The sequence below is a fragment of the Lathamus discolor genome, chromosome 18 (genome assembly GCF_037157495.1).
Source record: "Lathamus discolor isolate bLatDis1 chromosome 18, bLatDis1.hap1, whole genome shotgun sequence".
Classification (NCBI taxonomy): Eukaryota; Metazoa; Chordata; class Aves; order Psittaciformes; family Psittacidae; genus Lathamus; species Lathamus discolor.
Genome location: NC_088901.1, coordinates 272932 through 296309, shown reverse-complemented (window position 1 = coordinate 296309; position 23378 = coordinate 272932). Strand labels below are relative to the sequence as shown.

The 23378-nt window shown below is 56.4% G+C and overlaps 1 protein-coding gene across 3 annotated transcripts in view; it reads right to left on the bottom strand.

Annotated features, from left to right (window-relative positions):
- Positions 1-23378, bottom strand: part of ADGRB2 (adhesion G protein-coupled receptor B2) — a 92381-nt gene that overhangs the window by 38749 nt on the left and 30254 nt on the right. The gene's annotated exons all lie outside the window — the stretch shown is intronic.

Below are 23378 nucleotides of genomic sequence, written 5' to 3'. Positions count from 1 at the left end.
GCCCCATTCCAACACCTCTGCCCCTCCACAGACACAGGGCAGTGACCAGGAGCAGGCAGGGGGACCAGGGGGTCCTTTGTGCCCCACAGCATCCCACTGCCCCAGGCGGAGGGGCTGACAATGTCGGGAGGCTCCAGAGCAGCAGTGAAAGTGCAGCTTCATTTCTTTGCTTGTGGTACCATGGCAACCTTTCCCACTTGGCTTAATTACAGAGCCCGTTCCTGCCTCTGCAGGGGTCTGCTCGTTCTCCACAGAGCCAGGGCTGCAGGACAGGAGCTGATGGGGAGCCACAGGATCCCACAGGAGCCGGAAGTCCTTGCCCAGCCCTAAAGGAGCATCCTCACGGAACAACCCTGGTGCGTACCCAAGCTGATGTCCCACCGGCACCCAACTTGCGGCTAGCCTGGATGCAAGGCACAGCCAGTAGAGGCTGTTCCCATGCAGGGATGCACCTTTCCCTCTTCCTTGTGGCACTGCCACCGGGCAAAAAGCAAAGCAGACCAAGGGGCCAGGGCTGGGTGGCTCACACTTTCCCACGCTCCTCTCCAAAACACCCCACACTGCAGCTTGCACCATTCCTGGCTCAATGTTTCCTGCCAGAGCCATCGTGTTGCTCTAGTGAGAAAATCGGCTGCTTCTTGCGTGCATGTGGGAAGGGTCATAAAAATCACTGGCTTGTTTTGGAAGGGACCTGAAAGCTCCTCCAGCTCCAACCCCTGCCACGGGCAGGGACCCCTTCCACTGGAGCAGCTTGCTCCAAGCCCCTGTGTCCAACCTGGCCTTGAGCACTGCCAGGGATGGGGCAGCCACAGCTTCTCTGGGCACCCTGTGCCAGCGCCTCAGCACCCTCACAGGGAAGAGCTTCTGCCTAAGAGCTCAGCTCAGTCTCCCCTCGGGCAGGTTAAAGCCACTCCCCTTGGCCTGTCCCTGCGGGCCCTTGTCCAAAGCCCCTCTCCAGGTTTCCTGCAGCCCCTGTAGGCGCTGGAAGGCAGCTGTCACACCGGCCAAGAGGAGGGACAGACCCCGCAGTGTTTGCAGGCTGCCAGCACCGAGGCAGATGCACGCAGAGCACTCCAATACCAGCGCAAATGAGCAGCAAAGACATCCCCGCGCGGCGGGGCCGCGGCAGGGCAGCCTCTCACGGGGCAGAGCTGCTGCCCGAGGCTCTTCCCTACCAATTAAACACAATTATTCTCCCGTGGCGGGTGACCCCGGCCCCGTGCCGCTGCCAAGCGGCAGATGGAGCCAGCCACGGCCGGCTGCGGGGTTTCGTACCCGCACTGGTCTGCCAGACGGCCCCATACGCTGCGCCCGCAGGAGCACAGGGCCGGGCCCGGCCCCTCGCCCGGGGGGGTGGGATATGGGCGCACAGAGGGAGCGCAGGACGGGAAGGAGGTGATGATGGGCGTCTCTGGAGGAATGGGGCGTAATGCGATTAAAAACAGAGAAAAGGAGGCGCAAAGGAGCCCTTCTGAAGCAGGGCAGAGTGCGAGGGAGGAAAAATAAAAGGGAAAATAAAAATCCCAGCCCAGCAGCAGCCAGAGCCGGGCTTCAAAGGTCACCTCTGGGCACGATTTTAATTTCACAGAGGAGTTTTGTTCATTTGTTAATTATTTTCGGATGAAAAGAGAGATATTCGTGCAGCGGGTGGGGAAAGGGCCGCAGCAAGATTTGAATTTCAAAAGCAAGCTGTTTGCAAGGAAAACAGAAGGGGAAAGAAAGAACTTCAGGAGGAGAGAGGGGCTGGTGAGGGTCCCCACTGCCCCTGTCCTCACCGAGGGTGCCAGCAATAAACCCTGCAACAGCCTTGGTGTTTCATGCTCAGGTCCATCTCTCCTGTTCCCCCACCCTCTCACTGTGCCATCAATCATGTGTCTCCATTCCCCTCCCGAGGGACAGGGACACCAGGGATGAGTCCTTACCGAAGGATGTGGGTGGGAGCAACAGGACTGCAGGTGATGGAGATGCTCCCAAACCCAGTCTCAAAGCAGGAATTGCCTCTGCCCCTCTGCAAAGGGTCTGACCCCAGGAGGACAGGGGAGAAGAGCAAAAGCAATTGGAAAGCCAGACCCAGAAAGGTGGGCACATAGACCATGGAACAAAACAAAGCTTTTCCTCCTCCTTTTAGTTTTTTAGGCAGCAGTTTGCTTTTTATGGAGTTGGAGGCCCAGGGGGGATCCAAGTGCATTGGCCATAAGCACAATCAGGTGAGTTAAACCCCCAGGGCTATGCAGCACAGTGCGTGTTAATCCAGCACTGCAGGCGCACACCCAGCACCCAGCCAGAAAGGTGGGGTGGAGCACAGCACCCTGTGCATCCCTGCCTGGGCAGGAGGGGAGGGATCTGCAGGCCCCGCTCCCCAGGTAAATGCATCTGTCCTAAAGCAAGGAGCGGAAGGAAGGCAGAGCCCCTGCACTGCTGCCCCCGGGGCAACCCTCCAGCCAGCCTCCAAAACTGCCCCGGCTCGGACCAGTGCTGCCCCATGCCTCAGCTTCCCCATGCGACAGCTGGGGAGGGCCCAGTCACTCTGCAGGCAGCCCGTGCACAGGGAGCTGGGAATGATCATTACTTGGGAAGAGGAGGATTAGAGCAAGGATTCATCGTGATTTCTTGACTACTCTTGATCTCCTGCTGAAGCTACCAGGGGGATTTCGCTCTCAGCCCCGCTGCAGCAGTTCTGCCCTGCCAAAGCCAGGGAAAAGTCCAATTTCAAACAGCCCTGAGTCTGTTCTGATCTGCCAAACTCAAGTGTGTTTATGCCTAATACAGAATTAGGCTGTAGCAGCCATGGTGGAGAGTGCAGGCGCACAGCAAATGGTCTGGGGGCAGAGCAGCCCTCCCTGCAGCATGACCCTGCTCCCTGGGCATAGGATGCTCACCAAGCTCTACACATTCACCTCTCCCAGCATCATCCCTCCTATCAGCAGCAATGCTCTTGGGCACATAAAGGCAGCAAAGGGATGCAATGACCCAAACCCCACCGCCTGCTCGCCCACAGCCCCAGCCTTTGAGGATGCCAAGACCTGAAGCAGCAGCACAGGAGGCTGCCCTGGATCTGGAGGTGAAGGGCAGAGCCCAGGACACCCTGATGCCATCCTCACCCAGGTTATCCCTGCAGGACAGGGACATTCAGCTCCTCCTGGGCTCCCCATCCTGCACTAGTCGTGCCCCACTGCATAAATCACTTCTGTTACTGGTTTCCCGTGGGCTCCTGCTAATGAGGCAGCAATAAAGAAATCAAGGGCCAGGTTATTAATAAAGCAAAGCAGCTCAGGGAGGCTGCGCTCTCCCCCTGCAGCACAGGGACGAGCAAACCCAGCATGATTTGAACATCAATGCCTGCACCGGAGTTCCGAGATGGAGCCACTGCTCCTCCATCCATTGCCTACCACCATTCCTGGCTGTCAGGCACCTGCTGCTGCCAGCACCGCTCACCAGCACTGCTCTGGAGCCACGGCACAACCCCGACGTGCTGAAGTGCTCAGTATTTTATGTGTCTACAAGAAAACACCAAGTGGAGTTTGCAAAGATGAGGCGCATTTAGATGCAAATGGTGTTATTTCTGTCTTCAAAAGTGTCATTAATACATTTTCTGCAATTTGGAGAAATCAGCGGCAATTATTTTCTTCGAAATGAACCATTAGCCAACTTTCAGTTGAAGGGGCAAAAATACCAAGAAAATCGTTCCATGACTGACAAGTTTCCTCCCTCCAGGTCTGCGAGCTGCTTTCTCACACCAACAATAATTACTAAGCAAAGGAGCTAAAAAGTACTCCAAGGAGACAGATGTGCACAAAGCCGAGTCTTTGCTTTTGCAGCGCACCAAAGGGTTGAACCAACACGTGTGAATTCAGCCCAAACCTCTGCGCTCACTGCTCCCTGCCTGAGCATCAGTGCGTGGCAGAGCCCATCAGCAGTGGCATCAAGGCTGCGTGTTTCTTGCTGGAGTTTTTAATGCCACGGGTCCAAAGACCTTCACCAGCACCCACGGTACCCATACCCAGGTAATGCCTGCCTATAAAACCCACATACCCTGGTGTAAATCCAGCATTTAGTGTGATCTCCCGGCTGCTTTGCTGCTAAATGAAAGAAAAAGGAGGAAAAAGGAAAGACAATCTGCGGCAAGATTAAAAGAGAATGGGAAAATAAAAGCACCTGCTCTGATGTGATTCCTTGGGGTGAGAGCAAAGAGCAGATTTACATACTGCTGCAAGCGCTCATTAGCTGCTGGTAAATGACAAGACCAGGGACTGGGCAGGGAAACTCGCTGGCCTCTGCTCTCTCACCTGCCCTGCAGAGCCCCAGCATCAACACACCTCCAAAGCAGCCTTTGCTCCTGGGAGGGATTTTAGATCAAACTTTGCCTGAAGGCCACAGTCCCTGGGGCATCCCGGTCAGCACCACTCACCGCCGGTCCCTGAGGTCCTGCAGTGCCTCATTTCTGATGGCTAACTAACAAAAGCACTCATTCTTCCCCCCCAGGCACCCCGGAGCTGAGCCCACAGATGGGGCCACCGGCCAGTTCCGTGGTCCTCTCCCTGGGATAAGCCTCAGCCACGAAGGCAGCTTCTCACCCATGATGGATGGGCCCTGTCATCCCTCCCAGCCCTTTGCTATTGACTTTAGATTTTAATACACATCATAAAGCCCCAGAGCAGCAGCCTGCGGCAGGGCAGACGCCTGCACATGACCTGCAGCAGCAGCAGATGAGGGGTTGCCAGTGCCCCAATCAGAGCAGGTGATGGATGACGGCTTTAAAGCATCCCCAGGACAAACGTCCCCTTGGCACAGTGATCACAGAGCTGCGCAGGTCCCAGCTGAAAGGACCAAAACACCACCCAGAGCCCATCCCTGGGCACCCAAAAACACAAGGCTCTGCAGACAGCCTTGTTCAGGGGGTCAGAACATGTTCCCCAGCCAAAGAACACAGGTCTTGCCCTCAGTGGGGCTTCGTTATTCGAGCAATTAAATCCCTGCTCCTGGAAAGCATCTCCTTGGCTGCTTCTCACTTGCCCTTCAGCAGCAAGCAGCTGCATGGGTAAAGCCTCTTCTCCCATTCAAGCACAACCAAATTGCTTCTTATCAATCTCAGCCTCCCAGAACCACCGCCCCAGGGTGCAGCACCCCACGAGGTCAGGCTGAGGGTCTCTGGGGGTCCCCAGGGCTGTCCTTGCTCTCCACGGGCCATGCTGAGCTGTGGATGATGCTGAGCTGGTGCTCCTCGAAGGAGCTGAGTGAAACTCAGCGTGCAGCTGTTTAAGGCCCATAAATTATGTTTGTGTTACCTGCTGAATGCTTAATCAAAATAGCGTATTTCACTCGCCGGCTTGACTGATCTCCTCTCTGCTTTTAGTAGCTTTTTTCATGTCCTCTTTTGCTCCGATATGGATCCAATATCTCCTGCAGCGTCCAAGACCATAAAGATAAAAAATGGAGTAATTGTGGCAGAAGTTTATTGGTGGGAAAATACACGCGCTCACACGAGCCAGCCCTGACAACTGCTCTGTAGCAGATGTGCTGCAGGGGCAGACCCTCCAAAAGGGATCAATCCCTCCTCTGGCCGGACCTGCTCCTGCCGGCGCTGCCAGCTCCAACAGAGGCACTGAGACGTGAGCAGTGTGAGCTCTCCGATGGGTGATGAGTGGTCCAGGGGGGCTGGCGAAGGTGGCTGCACCCTGCGAGCAGCCTGAAATGGGACCGGACTGGAAAGGATCAGGTAAAGGAGGCTCCAGCCCTGGGTCTCACTGCGTTTTCACTCCAAGGTGAAACATGAGAAAGGATGACTTTGAGGAAGGAAGCAGCTTGGGCTGCTCTCTCCGACACCACTGGATATCCTTGGTGTTGTCCCACAAGGGGCGAGGTTGTGGTTGAAGCATCCCAAAGGAAACGCTGCTGGGTGTTCACTGGGATCACTCCTCTCCATCTTCATAGGATTTCAGCTTTCCCAAAGCACAGAGCTGCTCACCATGGACAACATCAACCCTATGGCTCGGGGTCTGATGGACAGCAGCGCCAGGAAGAGCCAGCACACTGCATGGCGTGACAGCACCTCCTGTCCCTCGCACTGCTCCTGACTTCCCTCTGCTTAAGCAGAACCCTAGTGAGCAGCCAGCAACACCCAGGGCTGCTGTTGGGCACCATCCAGGAAGTTGCCAGCAAAGCCCTGGTCACTGCCATGCTGATCCCTGGGTCAGAAATAGCCTAGCATGGCAGCTCGGGCATCAGGAGGGATGCGAAGTTGATTTATCCACATGGCACACTTGTTATTTCTGACACATTGAAGGGAAATAGAGAGAAAGCCCCAAGACAGGCTCTTGAGAGAGCCGCTTCCCATCTAGCGCCGAGCTTTGCACTATGTTTAAAATAACAATCCCATTAATTAAGAGCCACAAGGCAGCCAGCAGAGCCAGTCAGCACAGAGAACTGACCCACTCAGCTCCATTCCGGCTCCCAGTGCCGGTCTGGGAACAGCATCCACGTGCCCCACCTGCAATTTGTCCCAGGATCAAACCCCTCCAATGGAGCTGGGTCTCTCCCAGTTTCCAATGGGGATCCTCTCCTCCCCCTGCTCATTCCAGCACCATCCCCATCCTTTTGCCCTCCAAGTATTTCCCACCAGCATCACACCCATCCCAGGGAAGCACCACTTCCTCCCCGTGCAAGCACCCACCCCGATGATCCCCCTGCTCCATTGCCAGGTGCCCACACATGGTCCCTCTGCTCCATTGCCAGGTGCCCCATGAGCTCCACACACAACCACAGCACCAAGCCCTGGGTTCCACAACAGCTCCATGACTGGGGCTCGCTGCTAATTGAAGCACAGCTCACTACAGCTATTTTAATTACAATTAAAAGACAGCTGCACGATGCCTCATCCCTTCTGGCCAGGCAGCTTCTCCCCATGGGTTTGAGGACCAGCAGCTCCTGGCCACCAGCACCCTCACTGGCTGGGAAACACCAGCACCAAAACCGCACCAGAGCCACTCGGCCAACCCATGCTCCTTCCTTTCCCTTCCCAAGGCAGGGGGGTTCCCACAGCTAAATCCCGCCTCCCCCACCATTGCACCCAGTGCACTGAGCACAGCATTGGCTTGTTTCTCGCCTTCTAATTTCTAAACTCCTAATGACTGTGTTATTAAGCCTGCAGTATCTGGTTAAATTGTGCATGTCCTCCTGCTGGATTGCATCCTGCGAGGAGGCAAAGCTCCAGGCGAGAATGCCAAGACTGGATGGGCACTGGCATGGCAGCACCAGTGGGTGCTTCCAGGATGAAGGTGGGTGAGAGGGAGCCCAGGACTGAGTGGGGAGAGGCGCTTTCCTTCACCCCTGCATATGGCAAATCCCATCTTTCCATTTACAAGAGGCAGATTTGAGCCTAGGGAAGGATGTGGCTACAAGCTGGCATTGAGGATGGCTCCGAACACGGGGACAAGAAAAGACCAGCCACATGCTGCCATGTGGGGATGGAAAGACCCAAGGGGGCAAAGCCATGCTTTATCTCTGTGCAGTGCCACCGGCTGCCTGGAGCACGCTGTTCACATCGCAAGCCTGGGATTCACACCAACAGCTGGGGCTGCTTAAACCCATGGATTCGTGATTCCTTCCTTTCCTGAATAATGAGAAGATCCCACGACCTGCTGCAGCAGCCGAGATTACCAATAACTTATCAAAACCCACAACACCCCAGCCTTTTCCCACCACGTTCTCTCCCCAGCAGCATGGGTTACAGCAGTGCAATGGGATAAGCGGGAGTCACTCTGCTAGATCCTCATACAAGAATTTCAGGCTAATTCAGTTTGATCCTTGCTTGCTGAGTCCCAGAGGAGTGCCAGTGAGAGGATGACAGTGGGAAATGAACTGGGATGGGGCCGTGGATGCTGAGTGAGGAGTAGGGATGCACTTGGAGAGCAACATGAGCCAACAGGCAGCTCCCACAGGATGCAGGGACCCGCACCAGGAGATGCTCAGGCAGGGAGGAGAAAAATAGGCTTAAAGGCTTATAATGAAAGCCTTCCTGTCAGGGTATTAATACCTAAATGCAACCAGCAAATGCATTAGCAGGGATCCCACTGGGGCTGTTGTGCTGGCTTATTTGATGGGTTTAATTAATTTATTGCTCTGCACACAACTGCTCTTCCCAACCCCGCGTGGCCATGTCTTTCCCAAGGGTGGCTCTGGGGACACCCCAAGGCAGCACTGCCAGACTCAGTGACGCTGTGGGGGCTCAGGGATGACCCCAAGCTGCCCCACATCACACAGGGGCTGTAACCCAGCTTCCAGCATGCACCACTCACCCCCTCAGCTCCTCCTGCCTCCATCTCTGCCTCAGGTCTCGGTGGCCCGGCTTGGTTGTGCACAGCCCTGTGAAGTCCCAGCACAGGAACAAAGCTGCTCCAAGCTCCCCACCATGAACTCAGTCCTCTCCAACAGGGCAGGAGCTTCCTCCAGCTCCACCATCTTCCTTATACCCCCCAGCTGGGCTCACAGGTGGGGAGGGTAGCAGCACCCACCCACCCAGCCCTGCAGATGCTCGCTATCCTCATTAGAGGCTCTCACTAGGGACCCACAGCCCCCATCCCTTTGTGCTGTCCCTATCAGTGTGGTTCTGTCCTTGGCCCTGCCCAGTGCTGGGCTTAACCCATCCTGAGTTCAACCCCAAAACATTTATGGGACAGGGACAAACAAGGGACCCCTCCACCCACCCAGCACCCACAGTCCAGGACCTTTACGTGTTTGTTCACCCCTTCTATGTACACATGCCCCATCCCTGGCAGTGTTCAAAGCCAGGCTGGATGGGGCTTGGAGCAAGCTGCTCCAGTGGAAGGTGTCCAAAGGGGTTGGAACTGGATGCCACTGGCAGGGATGCACCAAACCCCACTATGAGCCCCCTGACCCCACCACAAATCACAAACCCCAGGGGTGCAGGCGGTCACTGGTTTGAACATACATGGATGTGCACACACGTGCACACCTATACACACACATGCATTCACATGCCCCAACACACATGCTTAGGTCTCATATACTTCCTCCCCCCTCACACCATCACCAGCCCCACTACAGGGATAGATGCGAGCAGCCGCCTCTCCCATTCCTCTCTACCCGGGCTCCCTGAGGAGCAGCGGGCAGATGTTTGCTCTGTGACAATCTGCATCCTGCTGGATTCAATACCAATATCAATCACCCCAGGCTTCCATTCTTGGAGCTATGTGTTCTCTGGCTCTTCACTGCCAGCCGGAGGGGCAGGGGGTCCCATGCAGCAGTTGTGGGGACACAGAGCCTAACAACAGACAGGGAGGTCACAGGGAATTAGTGGCAGAAGGGGCTGGATTCCCTCTGGGAAACAGGAAAATGCTGCAAAGCTCCCTATTTCCAACCTTAGCTGGAGGGGAACTCTGAACTCTGCACTGGTGTGGATGGGGGGCAGTGTGAACACCTCCGGCTCCTCATGGAAGCCCTGGGCTGGTGCTGCCCATCAAGGAGGTGTCTGGTTTTGCCACGTGTCATTGTTTTGGCAGCTCTGGAGTCAAGTAGCTCAATTAAGCAGGAGCTGCCTCTGCGCAGCTGCCCACACAGCCCGCGGTAAATGATTAAATGCTGAAATAATACAGCAGATGGGAAGCAGCGCGGGGATGGAGCCCAGAGGAGCCCGAGCGGCTCCTGCCACCACAGCAGCTGCAGGGGCCTGGGATGCTGCCCACGGCGCCACGCGGCTCCCGGCCACATCCAGCGTCCCGCAGCCCTGGCTGGCAGGAGGAAGGCATCCAGCAGATGCCGTGTGTAGGCATGGCCATGGTGGGATGTGCCTTGGGATCTGGGGGTACCCATGGGATGCGGGCATGGAGATGTCCCTCCCCATCCGGCATTGGTTGGGACCATCCTGCCTGATCCCGTTCCAGCAGCCCCAAATCCCTGCATTGTGGCACTGTCTCCCTCCTGCCCGGCTCATCCTCATCCCTAACCACTGATGCAGATCCAGGTTACCAAGTCCTGAAAATGCTGGAAAACCCCTGAAGATGAAATTGTTCCAAATTCCAGCTCCCACACTGCATCCCTGCTCCTGAGGAAGCAGCAGTGCTGAGCGGGAACAGCAGCACACAGAAAAGCATCACGGAAAAATTTAACCAAGCCCCTCTATTGATCTAGACGCGAAGCACATACCCAAGCAGGCCTCCGCTCCGCTTGCAGATCATCTGCATTTAGCTCCTTCAGCCCAGTACAGGAGCATCACTGAAAGGCCTAATTATAAGCTGCTGATAGAAAAATATTAACACGAACCCCCAGGAACAAAACCACAGCTTGGTGCTGGGCGGGCTCGGCACCAGAGCCACAACAGCCAGCGTTCCGTAGGGCTCTCTGGTATTACCATGACAGGCAGTAGTGGTGGTTGGCACAGAGCTGGCATCACCCGCACGTGCCATGATCCCCACTGAACCCGGCAGAGCCGGCAGCGAGCACAGCAAAGGCAGCAGAAGCCTTTGCTGCAGCCCTGAGCCTTGAAAGCAGCTCCTGCCACTTCCGAAGGGGCAGAGGTGTTTATAAGAGGAGGTGGCTGTGGGTCAGTGTCCGCAGGCTGGTGTTTTAAGCTCTCAGAGGGCACTGGCTCCCATGAGGCCACCGGAACATCTTCTTCATATTCACATTTCCAGCACATCCTCCTCAGACAGCACTGGCTTCCATCCTCCATCCCAAAATGCCACCTCCAGAAAGGAGTGGCTCAGAACATCTCCTCTTGTCATTCGGCTCCCACCCTCCTCTTCGGGATTCACCTGTTTGATTCTTGGTGTTCACAAAGGCTTTGGAGTTTGTGGGACCTGGGAGTGAGGCAAAAAGTGTCTTCTGCCTAGGGCTGGGGCAGGGATGGTCTCAAAACCCCTGTGGGTCACTTCAGATCAGGTCCCCCAGCCATGCCAGAGCTCCCATGTCGGGTCCCATGCTTCCAGCTGGGCGCAGGCACCTCTGCAACAAGGGGAGAGGAGCAAATTCCCATTTCCTAAAGCAAATGGTTCCCATTTGGGTCTGTAACAGCTCACCCCAACAAGGCTGCGATGCCCAGCCCCGGATGTCACCCACCTGGGGACAGCCCTGGCCACGGCTCTTTCCCAGGCTCACAGCCAGCAACAGCTTCGCTGCCACTTATTTTCTGAGCATGAATTGAATCTGGGCTGACGAGGCTTTTGTGCAAGGTCTCCCTGGCAAATCAGATCTGTAACGTGACCCTGGAGACATCTTCCAGATCATCGTCCTCCTCCGTGATCCGCTCCCGGCCAGCTCTGGAATAGCCCCAGCACACAGCTCTGAGCTCAGTCTCACGCCCAGGCCTGAGGAGCACAATGCACTGGGATGCTCCGGGATGCTCCAGGCATCTCCCTGCGCGTGGCTGAAGCAGCACATACATGAAGCTTCTCAGTGCACGCACTCTGCCAGGGGCCCCGGTGGCTGGGGGGGGGCCTGTCCCTTGGTTAAACCCCCCTGTGTCACCTCCCCATCCTCACCGCGCCTGCCTTTGGGGACGCGCTGATGCTCAGCCCCGACTCTGCTTGCTGGGAGGGCGGTGGTGACAGCGGCGGCGGGGGCTCGGCGCAGCGGGAGCTGGCAGGGATGTGACGGGTGTTGTACAGCCCCCCCGGCTGTCAGGGAGCGTTTTTCTCAGGAGCTGCTGGATAATTTGCATCCGCCAAGGCGCAGCCTCGGGGCCGAGTTTGTCACAGCCAATCTGCAGCTCGCTGCCTCCGGAGAGCCCGGCGTGATAGCGGCATCGAGCCTGACCGGGATCGCTCTGGCACTGCCATCACCCCTGCACGGAGCCCCACAGCCAGCCCCACAGAGCTAGGCTGGTGCTGGGAATCCCCCACCCACCCCAGTGCAGCCCCTCTCACCCTCAGCCCCACGGATGCAAATTCTCGGGGGCTGGCAAGGAGCCACTGGGTCATGGATGCTGCAGGGTGGATGTTCCCATATCCGTAAGTGCCAAAGAAGAACCAAAAGGATTAAATGCCATTCCCAAGCAGCAAGTGCAGGAGCATCACCTTCGGCTCCAGCGTCCTGTGTGCCTGCCCGTGGTGCCTGTCACGAGCTGGGGGTGCTGAGCTCCCCCCTCACCCTCGCTCCCCAGCACCGTGGGAATGGGACAGCGGATGCTCGAGGATGTTCCCTTTGTGACAGCCGCCAATCCTGCCACAGGGCTGGGTCCTTTGTTCCTGTGTTCTCTGCAGGGAGCAGGCAGAGGGACCAGGATTCTGCAGCACTGCCAGGCACGGTGGCACCGGGTTGAGCTGGAAGTGGAGGGAAAGAGGGGGAAGAGCCAGAGCTCAGATCTCGCAAAGGGGCTCAGCCCCTCCCAGGGCCATCACCGGTCCTCCCTGACCGGGAAAACGCACCAAAAGTGCCTTTATGGCTGCATCTGTCCGTAACTCCTCAGGTCCCTGCCCTGTAGTGATGAGGGAGCCCTTGGAGAGGGACCGGGCTGGGCTGTGTGACATGGGGACATCATGGGCATGGCACCAGCATTGCCAAAGCTCGAATACACAGAGCCAGGAGCACCTCCATCTCTCCCAGAGCACCACAGGTCTCCCTGCTCTGCGCAGCCTGACCTGCCGCCGCACCCAGGCACCCCAAAGCAGATGGATGCTGCAGGCTTAGGCACCCCCGAGGGCAGGACATGCTGCCCTCCCATCCCTCTGCTTCGTCAACCACCCATTACAGCCACTGACAACCCCAGCTCAGCATTTTGGGATTCCCACCCTCCCCTCTCTGCCTCCCGGCACATGCCAGCCCTGCCAAATTCCAGGGAGTGATTTGCAGTGATTTGCAGGCTTCCCATCATCATCCTCTGGCACAGCCTCCCCTTCACTGCCAAAGTTCTCAATTCAAGGGGAGTGGGGGCTGGTCTCACTTTCATGCGCTATCTATAGTCCCCTCTATACCTCTATATATAGATTATATATCTCTTAGCTAATCTCTTTGCAATCATAAACCCATTAAATTAATTAGCCGAGGGAAGGAGAGGGAAGGCTGGATGCCCCCGAAGAACAGATGATCGTTTTGCATTCATTTACACCCAAATTAAAGGCAGGTCAGCCCCAGTGCTGCCTGTCCCAGGCTGCTCCAGACACATGGGGCAGAGCCACCAGCCCACTGCAATGGGCCCCATGAGCAGAGCCGGCCTTGGCACTGGAAGCTCTGCCAGCACCGCAGCCATTCCTTCCTTATGGGTTAGGAAATGAGGCATGGACAGAGCTGGAGGTGGCGGGAGCTACGTGAGACCTCCAGCTCCCGCAGCCCTGCGGCATTCCTTGACGGATGCAGAGCAGGGGAGGGTTGGGAAGCGAGTGCTGAACCCCCCACGCAGCACTGGTGCGGCTGCTCCCACCTCGCAGGCATGCGAGAATTCCACATTCCGGGAAGGGTGGGTGTGAAGTGGGCATGAACCCTGTGAGTGCCAGCAGCAGCCGGTGTGAGCACTCACTGGAGCTCCTGGCTGTGAGTGAGAGCTCAGCACGGGCTGGTACCTGCATGCTCGCATCCAAATGCACCCCCAGCTCCTCTGCCTGGAGCATTCCCAGTGTGAACCACTGGATGGGAGAAGGGTGAGGCTGGGACGAGCACCCAGGGAAGGAGAACATGAAGCACCCCAGGCTGCATGCTGGGACGAGGGAGGCTTCCCCTCCGTGGCTGATTGATCGGCTGCCTGCTGCAATCCCCAGCCATCACTCAACCCCTAATCCGCAGCCCTGATGCATTCTCCTCCTGACAAGGAGCTGACACGGTTTTCATTGCACTTAATCAGCTCTTTAAATTTAATGCCCCGATCGGCAGCAGCTGCATTGGCTGCTTGGCAGCGCTCGGTCCCGCAGAGGTGGAGACCAGCAGGAGGGATGAAATCCCTCACCGGAATTTTAAGGACCAGGCCAGCACCCAGAAGCCCTGGCAAAAGGGCCCCCATCCAAAACCCAGCTCGGCTCCAAGCACCTGCCAGCTGCACTGGCAGCAGCCTGGTGCCATTTCAGCAGCTCTCCCCTTCCTCCCATGTCCCTGCACATGTCCCTGGCCCTGGTGACTTCCCCCCTGCACCATCACACCACCACCACCCTGGCTGCAAACCACACTGGAGAGAGAAAGCGAAAAGAGCTTTCACTCCTCTTACTCCTGGTGATGGTGAGCTGGAACACACTGTGCTGGAGCTTAGGCATATCTGTGAGGATCCAACTGCATTCACACAGTCCGCTGCTCCAGGCCACTGGATCCTCAGAAGCCCCTCAATGGCAAAGGAGGTGACAACAGTGCTGCAGGGGCAACGGGGATCCTGGATTCGGGTGGGTCCTGTGGTGATGCTGGACAACGGCCACCACGGAGTAGTGGGATGAGGAGGTGATGGCCAAACTACAGGCTTGGGACTGATGGACAGGGGGAAGGAAGCCTTGTTGGCCTTTGTGACAGCCAGGCAACATGCTGCTCTCCCGTGCAGCAGCCAAAGCCAAGCACTGTGGGCACAAGGCTTCTCTCCATGTGGGAAAGGATGGGAATGAAGAGCCTGGCGAGGTTTTGAGGCTGACCTGCAGCAAAGGCAATGCTCACCCCTCCCATGTGAGCTCAGCTGCCGAAAGCAGACGTTGCTGGAAGCAGCCGAGATGAACATAAAGATACAGACGAGGCTGGTCCCAGCGCTGGAGCGGCTTCCCAAGGGTTTGGGAGCTGCTGGAGCACATCCAGGAGCAACATCTGGGATACCAGCTCAAGCTCTCTTTGTCCTTCTTGTCCCTCGGCTGCCCCCCTTGCCCATGGTCTTCAAAACCCAACACCTCTTCCTCTCCCTGGAGCCAGTCATGGACGACCTCCGTCCTTCCCACACATTTGGGGCTGGGACAGTCCCATGGCTACTGCATCCCCTCGGACCCTCCATGCCCCCTGCCCCTCTCTGTTTTCTGCGTTGCCTGGTCTTGCCTGGGAGTTCGTGCAGGCAGGAGCTGAGGGGCTCCCACCATGGGGCCCTGATCTCATGCAGGATTCCAGCTGCTGCGGCTGAATCGAGGATGCTCTTTTAAAAGCTCCCAAAAGCTTTGGCACTGGCAGAGAGCTGATGTTCACCTTGAAAAAGCCATTTGCTGAAGGCTGGAGACACGATCTCTGCTGAAGTCAAAAGCTGCTCCAGTAATTCATGTGCAGACAAAAGCACCGACTTGGCAGCAGAGGGCTGGGGGGTGCTTCGCCCCCTCCTTCCTGATGGACGGCTGCTCCGAGCCCTGTGTGACACTGGGCACGAGGCAGCTCATCTCCATCCGAACCCAGGGATCCTGGTACACAGCCTTGTCCTGGCACCCCAATAGCTGGAGCTGTGCAGGATGCGGCCTGGGGCTGAGAGGTGCCTTTGCCAAACCCACAAACTCCCAGAGACATCATGGGAAGGAAGGAAGGAGACAGCAAGGATGGGGCAGGAGAGCAGATGCACACCCAAGAATATGCTTCCTCCTGCTCTTGCTCCTTTTCCTCCCTGCACAGTGGCCGCTGCTGCTCTGCTGCAGGCAGCCACCCCATTGCATCCTTCCCCTTCAGAATGAGCCTCCTGAATCACAGCCCCATTCCTCTGCCCCTGCGCAGCGCACGAGTTCGCACAGACCCCACATTAACCGTCACTGTCAGGGTGACCTGCCAGAGCCCCGGGGAACCTCAATACAGCAGTTCCACTATGACATGGTTAAATCAAACGGGGCGAGGGGAGCTCTCCCCACTGCATATTTATGCTGCTCAATCATAGAATGGGCTGGCGAGGACCTTCAGATCATCTGGTTCCAACCAAATAGATGCTTCCCTCCCTTGCCCAGCAGCCGCAATCTCAGCTGCATGCCCCAGCCCTGTCTGCAGGGGGGTCCTTGCTCCCATCCCAGCCCTGCAGCCATCATCAGAGCACCACGAGAACTTCCCTCCTTGGCACTTTAGCATCCCATAAAGCCCATTAAGGACCAGGCTTTGCTCCAGCCCACCCAGCAAGCAGCCCGGTTTGGGCCCCACTACCCAGCACAGGAGCTGCAGCAACATTGTGAATGCAAGAAGACACAGAGGCCTTTTAAAATCGGAAGTAATTCATAAATCCAAACATTTCAGCAAGTAATTGCCTTTTCCCCCCAAACTGTCCAACTTCATAAATATGTATTTCCCAATTTTCACTTTCTACAAACCTATTATTGCTTTCCCCAACAACAGGAGGCTGTGGTTTGCATTAGGAGTGTGTAATGTATCATTAAAATGTAATTTATAACATATAGAGTAGAGCATAATAAAGTGTGGATGTGGTGATGGATGGCCAGGAAGCGTGTGTTTAAAGGGTATCTTGTTTACATCCTTGTAGGTCTGCTCAGGAAGGGAAATGTGATTGTTTAAGAATAATTACCTTCATGTTCTGCATTACCATGGGCTCCCCCATCCTTCTCCAACACCCCCCCAACCACCACCCTCCCCCCGGCTCCACTGCACCCAGGAGAGCCCCGGAGAGCATCCGGCAGAGCCTGGAGCTGGGCAAAGGCTGAGGCTGGGATTGCTGGGGATTTATAGGGCATCAGATGCTGTGCCCTGGCCAGGGAAGGGAGAGCACCCAGGGGAGGATGAGCATCCCTGTCAGGATGAGAATCCATGGAAGGGAGAGCATCCAGGGAAGGAAGAGCACCCATGGAAGGGAGAGCTTGCTCAGCAGCAGGGTGCTTTGATGGCACAGGCAGCGATGGGACACAGACACCAGCAGCTCCAGCTGGATTTGAGCTCCCAGGGACAGCTCTTGTCCTGTTCTGAGTTGTTGCCGTACAGGCAGAGACCAACCAGTCCCAGCTTCCATTTCCCAGTGAATGGAGCAGGGAACACACATATTTACGGGCAGAAGGGAACTGCTGTGCCCGCCAAGCTGTCAGTTGTCTGACAGCATCAGGACATGGAGCCACATGGAGCCGGGTGCAGGTGGGACAACCGGGGCAATTCCCCCCTGGAAATACCAGGAGAGACTCCCATGCAGCACCAGAGCAGAGCCCGGCCGGGCAGGGGCTGGGGCTGGGGCCGGAAGTGATTCATGTGTGCAGGTTGCACGCTCCCGAGGCCCTGTGCCTGCTCTTCCCTACATATTAAATACATACACGGGATGTGGGAACAGGACCTGCTGGTCCAGGGTACATCCCCACAGCCACCAGCAAGCCAGCCGGAATCTTGCAGCAATTTAGGTGTTTTAAGGCTGAAAGTACAGGAAATTTGGGAATGCCCAGGAAATCTATTGGGAAAAGGCTCCCTGGAAGGAGGCAGACGCGTGCAGGCAGCATGCATCCTGCACGCTTTGCCTTTGGAAGTGATGCCAGGCACCTCTCTGCTCTCCATCCAAGAGGTGTAAATCCTGCACAGCTCAACTGATCCAGCAGGATTCTGGCTTCGTTCCTGAGCTGCTGACAGCTGAATCCGGCCCATTGTTTTCAATCCGTCTGCTTCCAAATTGCTCCTAAATAACACAGTTTATCTTTGGCTGATTGAGTCTAAGAATTTTGCAATTACAGACAAACAAGGACATTCAGCATGCCATGTTATTTGCATTTTTAAGGACCGAGATTTTTCCTGTGGGATTTTTGCCTCACAATGATTCAGGTTGGGGCTGAAGAGTGATTTCAACCCTGACATTGCTGCACGCTCAGCCCATGGACCCCATCATCCCCAAACCTCTTGAGTTCCCCCCTCAAAACCATCCCAGGACTCCTTATGCAGCTGGAGATGCAAATTCAATCCCAAATGATGGTTTTAATGCCTTTTTTCCCCTTCTTTCCAGCTGCATTGGAGTTGTGGGAAGTCAAACTTCATCCATGGCGCAGTAGAGTGACCCTTAAGCATCCCCAGGGCCAGCAGCAGATGCAGCACTGGTGTTACTGGATTGCCCTGCAGGGAAACTGGTCCTGACCTTCTTCTCAGAGGGACCATGTGCAAACATGTGCTTCCCACCAGCAGTCCCACACTAGACCCCCTAAACCCTTCCCATTGCGTCCCCCCGGCACACCCGGGGCAGCATCCCAAGCAGCTGCTGAGGGCTCCACAGGGCTTTCAGTGAGGGGTCAGCAACACCGCAGCCACATTCCAGCTCTTATCCCTCCTTTCCCCGGCATGCCTGCTGGGAAAACCCACGGCCCGGCTGCTCCATTAGGATGGGCTCCCTCCTCCCAGGCCCCTTCTTCTGCTCTATTTCCCTCCTCACCATCCTGCCCCCGCCGCACTGGCGCTGCAGCCCTCATTGATCACCTTGTCAGAACCTCCCAGCTCGCCCGGTGAGGAAGAGGAGCAGAAGTGCAATTATCCCCTCTCAAGGATGCCGGGGTCCCGGAGCTCTATGAATGATTAATTACAGCCGCTGCTAATGCACTAAGTGCTCTGCCCTGCAACGTACCTGCTCGAAGCCCAAAGGGAGGCAAACAACTGCAGTGGTGCAAATGTTGCACACAAATCTGGGCAATGCCCCAGTTTCAGGCCTCTGCGTGGTCAGTGAGGGGCTCATCCCATTCAGCACCTATGGGAAGCATGTGGGTGTTGACCCTCAGCAGCACCCATGTGAGCTCCTACCCCCACATCTCCTTCTCCCCCAGCCCTTTTATAGTCAATCCTTTGAAATGCTGGCTTGGGCAGCCTGGAAAAACAAGCTGAATCCCTGGATTTTGGCAGCAGGGCTCATCCAACGTGGTCTCTGGAATTACCACTACAAAGGTGGCTGTGCCCAAGTGTGTCCCACAGGGTGGTAACTCCCGGCACGGTTCCAGGACAACATGGTGAAGTGATGCTCCAGACATCCCAATGCCCATGGTGCTAGAGAAGGGCTGGACAAAGCCCCCGTCTCCTGTGGGGTGCTGCTCCAGGACTGCACAGACCCTCTGTCAACAGACAGCCCAGTGGCATGCATTCCCAACAGTTCCCTAGCCAGCAGGCCATTAAATCAAAGCTGTAGCTCATCTTTCATCCTCTATTTTTTGCCCCTACTTTATTAGGTTGTTTATGTTGCCAAGTGCAATTAATTCCTGATGGGAAGATGGTGATGCGGAAGGGACAGCACCCCACAGTGAGGGGCTGGGATGGGGCTAGCATCTCCTCCCTCCTTCTGCCATCCCCTGAGCACCAAGGATTTTGCCCCTGCACCCACTACAGCATCAGTGCTTCTCTCAAAACCCCAGTCAGGAGCCACTTTGGCATCTCTGAACCCTCCCACTAATCCTGGCTCTCGGTAATGAACTGCTCATGGAAATTCATAATCCTATGGCTTTGTGTGTTATGGAAGGACCTAATGGCAAAGGGAACTGAGTATAACATCATGTTAGTTAAGCTCACCTCATTACAGTTTAACATTATAGGGGAACTTTGGGCTCGCAGTTAAGGAGAGGGCTCCATCACATTTCATCCTTGCCAAGGATGGGGAGGAAAACCGGTGTTCCATTAAACATGCACCTTGTTAACGTTGTGGCTCACGTGGCATTTAGGCGCAGCGCATTGCTCTGCACCAGCTCCCAGCTGTGAGGCCGCAAAGCCACCGAGATGGCAAGACGTCAAGTTTTACTGGGGTGAAGCCTCATAAATTTACACCCCACCACTAAAGATTCTTTCGGCATTTAGACTTCCTATCCCGTGCTTCTCAAGGAATAAACCTGAGGGTGGGTGCATTTCCCTCAACACCCCAGATAATGAGAATTGCCCCTCTCCATACCTTCTTCCTGGAGCGGGGAAGACTCATCCAGAGGAGGTCCGGCCACAGGGACCAATCCTGCCTGGTGCCAGCCAGGGGATAAAGAAAGAAAGAACCCATTGGGGAGCCTTTTTCTCCTTCTCCCTTTATGAGCCACACACCGGTGGAGGGTAAACAGATGTTGTTTTCCTCACAGAGGGTCTAATTTACAGCTGTGCCCACACTTGAAGGGTAAGCAGGGAGGAGACAGCAAGGAGAAGGAAGAGGAGGCAGAAACAGGGGGTCTCCAAGGAGCCATTTGCTCAGTTCACTGCTGCTCTGTCCCTGCACATCCTTGCACTTGCTCCCAGGGAGCAGCCACATAAAATGAATGAGTGAACCCCCAAAATGCTGCATGTCCCCCCCCACCACCAAAGCTCCCCACCCATGAGCTGGTCCTGGGGTCTGACTGAGCCCCATTATGGTGTTCAGCCCAAATCCTGCCAATGGCTCTTTGCTGGGGAGGATGGGGCTGCCCCGGGGTGTGGAGCCCTGGGGACAAGGGATTTCAAGGCTTATTTGATGAATCGCCTGTGAAAAGAAATTCCTTTGAAGCAAGAGAGGCTACAAAAGCATGTTACATCCATAAAATGGTATTAATGAAGAGAGCGAATAATCCCTCCTGTGTGTGCCAGACAGGGCTGGCTGGGGCTTTCTGAAATCCCACTGCTCTCCCCAGCCCTGGCTGCTCCAGCACTGGGAGACCTGCTCCTGTCCCCGATCTCCTGGTGACCACTCACAGCCAAAGGGTCCCTAAAGGATGGGATCCTCCAGGATTCTGTCACCTTGGCCAGGCGCAGCCATCAGAGGTGGATGCTCTGTCTCTGGCAGCGTTCAATGCTCCAAGCCCGGCTGGACGAGGCTTGGAGCAATCTCTAGTGGAAAGCGTCGCTGCCCGCGGCAGGGGGATGGAACTGGAGGAGCTTTGAGGTCCCTTCAACCCAAACCAGGCTGGGATCCTGTGACACGGGGACAGGATGGATGCCGAGGTGCTGAGCACAAAGAACTGCGCCAGCCGGGGACCGCGGTTCCATTCCCCCGCCCGTGGCGGGGCAGAGGGGGCGGTCCCACCCCCTTTCATCTTCCCCTCTGCCGAACTTTGATTCCTCACAATCAGGCCTGATATTAACGACGCATAAAATTACCCCTGATTAAAAGAACCTTTCCCAGCAGCGGCTGCGGGCGGGGGCAGCTCCCAGGGGTGAGGAGCAGAGCGAGCCCTGCCTCGGGCACCCGCCCCAGCACCGGCAGCGCTCCGCTGTGTACGGGCTGAGGGCTCCGGCCGTTGGAGCCTCACATCTCCGTTATGAGCCCTAATTAAGGGCTCAGTGGGAGCATCCCAGAGCTGCATCACGCACCCCCTGCAACCCGTTCTGCGGCCAGCCCAGAGCTGTTTGCAGCCCCTCTGCCCTGTGTCCCAGCAGGAGGCAGGAGGGCATCACCTATCCCTTGAGGGAAGCATCCTTTTAACAACAGCTAAGGCTTTCGGTGTGTTTTTCAATGTTTTAAGTAAATGGTGCAGCTAATGAATGTGAAATCGCAGCAAAAGAGAAAAACACATCAGATCAAAAGCTCCTGTGATCTGCATGTCAACACCAGAGAGGTAATCCCTGTTACAATAACAGAACTGGAGGGATGCAGAGCATGGATAGACAGGTCACATCCTAGTCTCTGCTCCCCTAAACCCACCGTGAGCTCAGGCACCAACCCTGGCACCTAGCTCAGCCACAGCATCCACAGCCTGTGTGGGGAAAAGGCTTTGCACTGGCTGCAACGCTCAGCCATGCTCAGAGACGGGGTGGGTGATGCTGGACCTTGGGCCAGACCCAGGGTGATGCCCTTAGAGAAGAGGGAGGCTGAGAAGTGGCCAGGCATTCCAGGAATCCCAGAATCCCAGCCTGGTTTGGGTTAAAGGGACCTCAAAGCTCCTCCAGCTCCAACCCCTGCCACAGGCAGGGATCCCTTCCACTGGAGCAGCTTGCTCCAAGCCCCTGTGTCCAACCTGGCCTTGAGCACTGCCGGGGATGGGGCAGCCACAGCTTCTCTGGGCACCCTGTGCCAGCGCCTCAGCACCCTCACAGGGAAGAGCTTCTGCCTAAGAGCTCATCTCAGTCTCCCCTCTGGCCGGTTCAAGCCATTCCCCTTGACCTGTCCCTACAGGCCCCTGTCCAAAGCCCCTCTCCAGGTTTCCTGAGATTCCCCTGGGAATCTCAGCTTTGCTCTTCCTCTCAGCACCAGCGTCCCTGCGCTGAGTGCCTCTGCCCAGCAGATGAACCACTGAGATGCTTGCGGGATGAAGGGAATGAAAGTGCTCCTGTAAGAATTCTCCAGCGAGGTGAGCAGGGGCTTTTCCAGCCCTACTTGGGGGGCACAACCAGCCCCAGCAGAGCCTCATGCATGGACCAGGAGATGCTTGATTGCAACGTGGCTTTGCACAAGAGCCCAGGAGGGAGCAGCGATCACTGGCTGCATCCTGGTGACAAGAGGATGCAATGGGAGGATAGCTCAGCTCAGCTCTGCACGGCGTGGGGGGAGCAGCAGAAAGCCCTTTATTGCACCTAAATTACCGTCGGCTTCTTTGTGCTGCTTTTAAGCAGCTCTTGCTGCAGCCCCACGGGCTTCTGCTGATGGAGGGAGATTATCTCTGCCCGAGTGATGGGAGAGGATTAATGACTCCAGGGAGGGAAAAGCTGGATCCACGCTCTGGGGCAGGGGCCAGCCATCAGGGATGGACGGATGAGGTGCTGCCAGTGGTGACACTGGGGCTGCTGGGCACAGCCAGACCCCTCAGGAGTCCTGACCCCACCACGCAATGGTCCCAGTGTCCCCACAGCATCTCCTGGGGCACCAGGGAGAGCAGATACTGGGGAAAAGGGCTCTTTGCCAGCTGGTCCCACACTCCTGCAATGCCACAAGCGGACAAAAGCACCATGGGTGCCCCCTCAAAGCCCTGCTCTGATGGACACAGCCTCCAGCAGGGTCCTTCTCCGGCGTCCCCTCCATTACAGTATTCTCTATTCCTGTTTTCCTCTCATGTCACTGAGATTTTCAGAGGGTAGACATCAAACCCCTTGGTGCTGCCATCAGCCATCAAACCCCCTCAGCCCGGGGCGGGGGGGGGGGGGGGGGTCATTCCAGCCCTGTCCCTACCCCCCATTCCCACTGTAAATCCCCTAAATCCCTGAAGCCACTCACAAACAAGCCCCAGAATTTCAGCCCGGGACTCACACCAAGGAAACAGCCCGTTTCCCAGCTCCATTCGTTCCACCTTTACAACCCCTTTTAACAGGACACAGGTACTGTCACTGCTGATGGAGGATACCCGCAGCACATGCCAGGAGAGGGGCAATGCCCCCTCCCTTGGTCACAGAGATGGTGAAATCCAGGAGGGAACCCCCATGGCAACCCCAAACACCCATTTGCAGGACCAAGCCCCATCACCTGCACAAAAACTGCATTCCCAGGCTGCCTGCCCTCAACACTGCGCACGGGGACGGGGAGAGGGATGTGGACCAGGAGCATCCATACAGCGTAACATCACGGCTTAACATTCCCCCCAGCCCCTCCTCTCCCAAGGGATTCACTGCCATTCGAAGGACTTTGTCTAATCCAGGGAGAAAAACGAGCCCCGGCTCACGGGACGCGCTGTCTGGGGTAG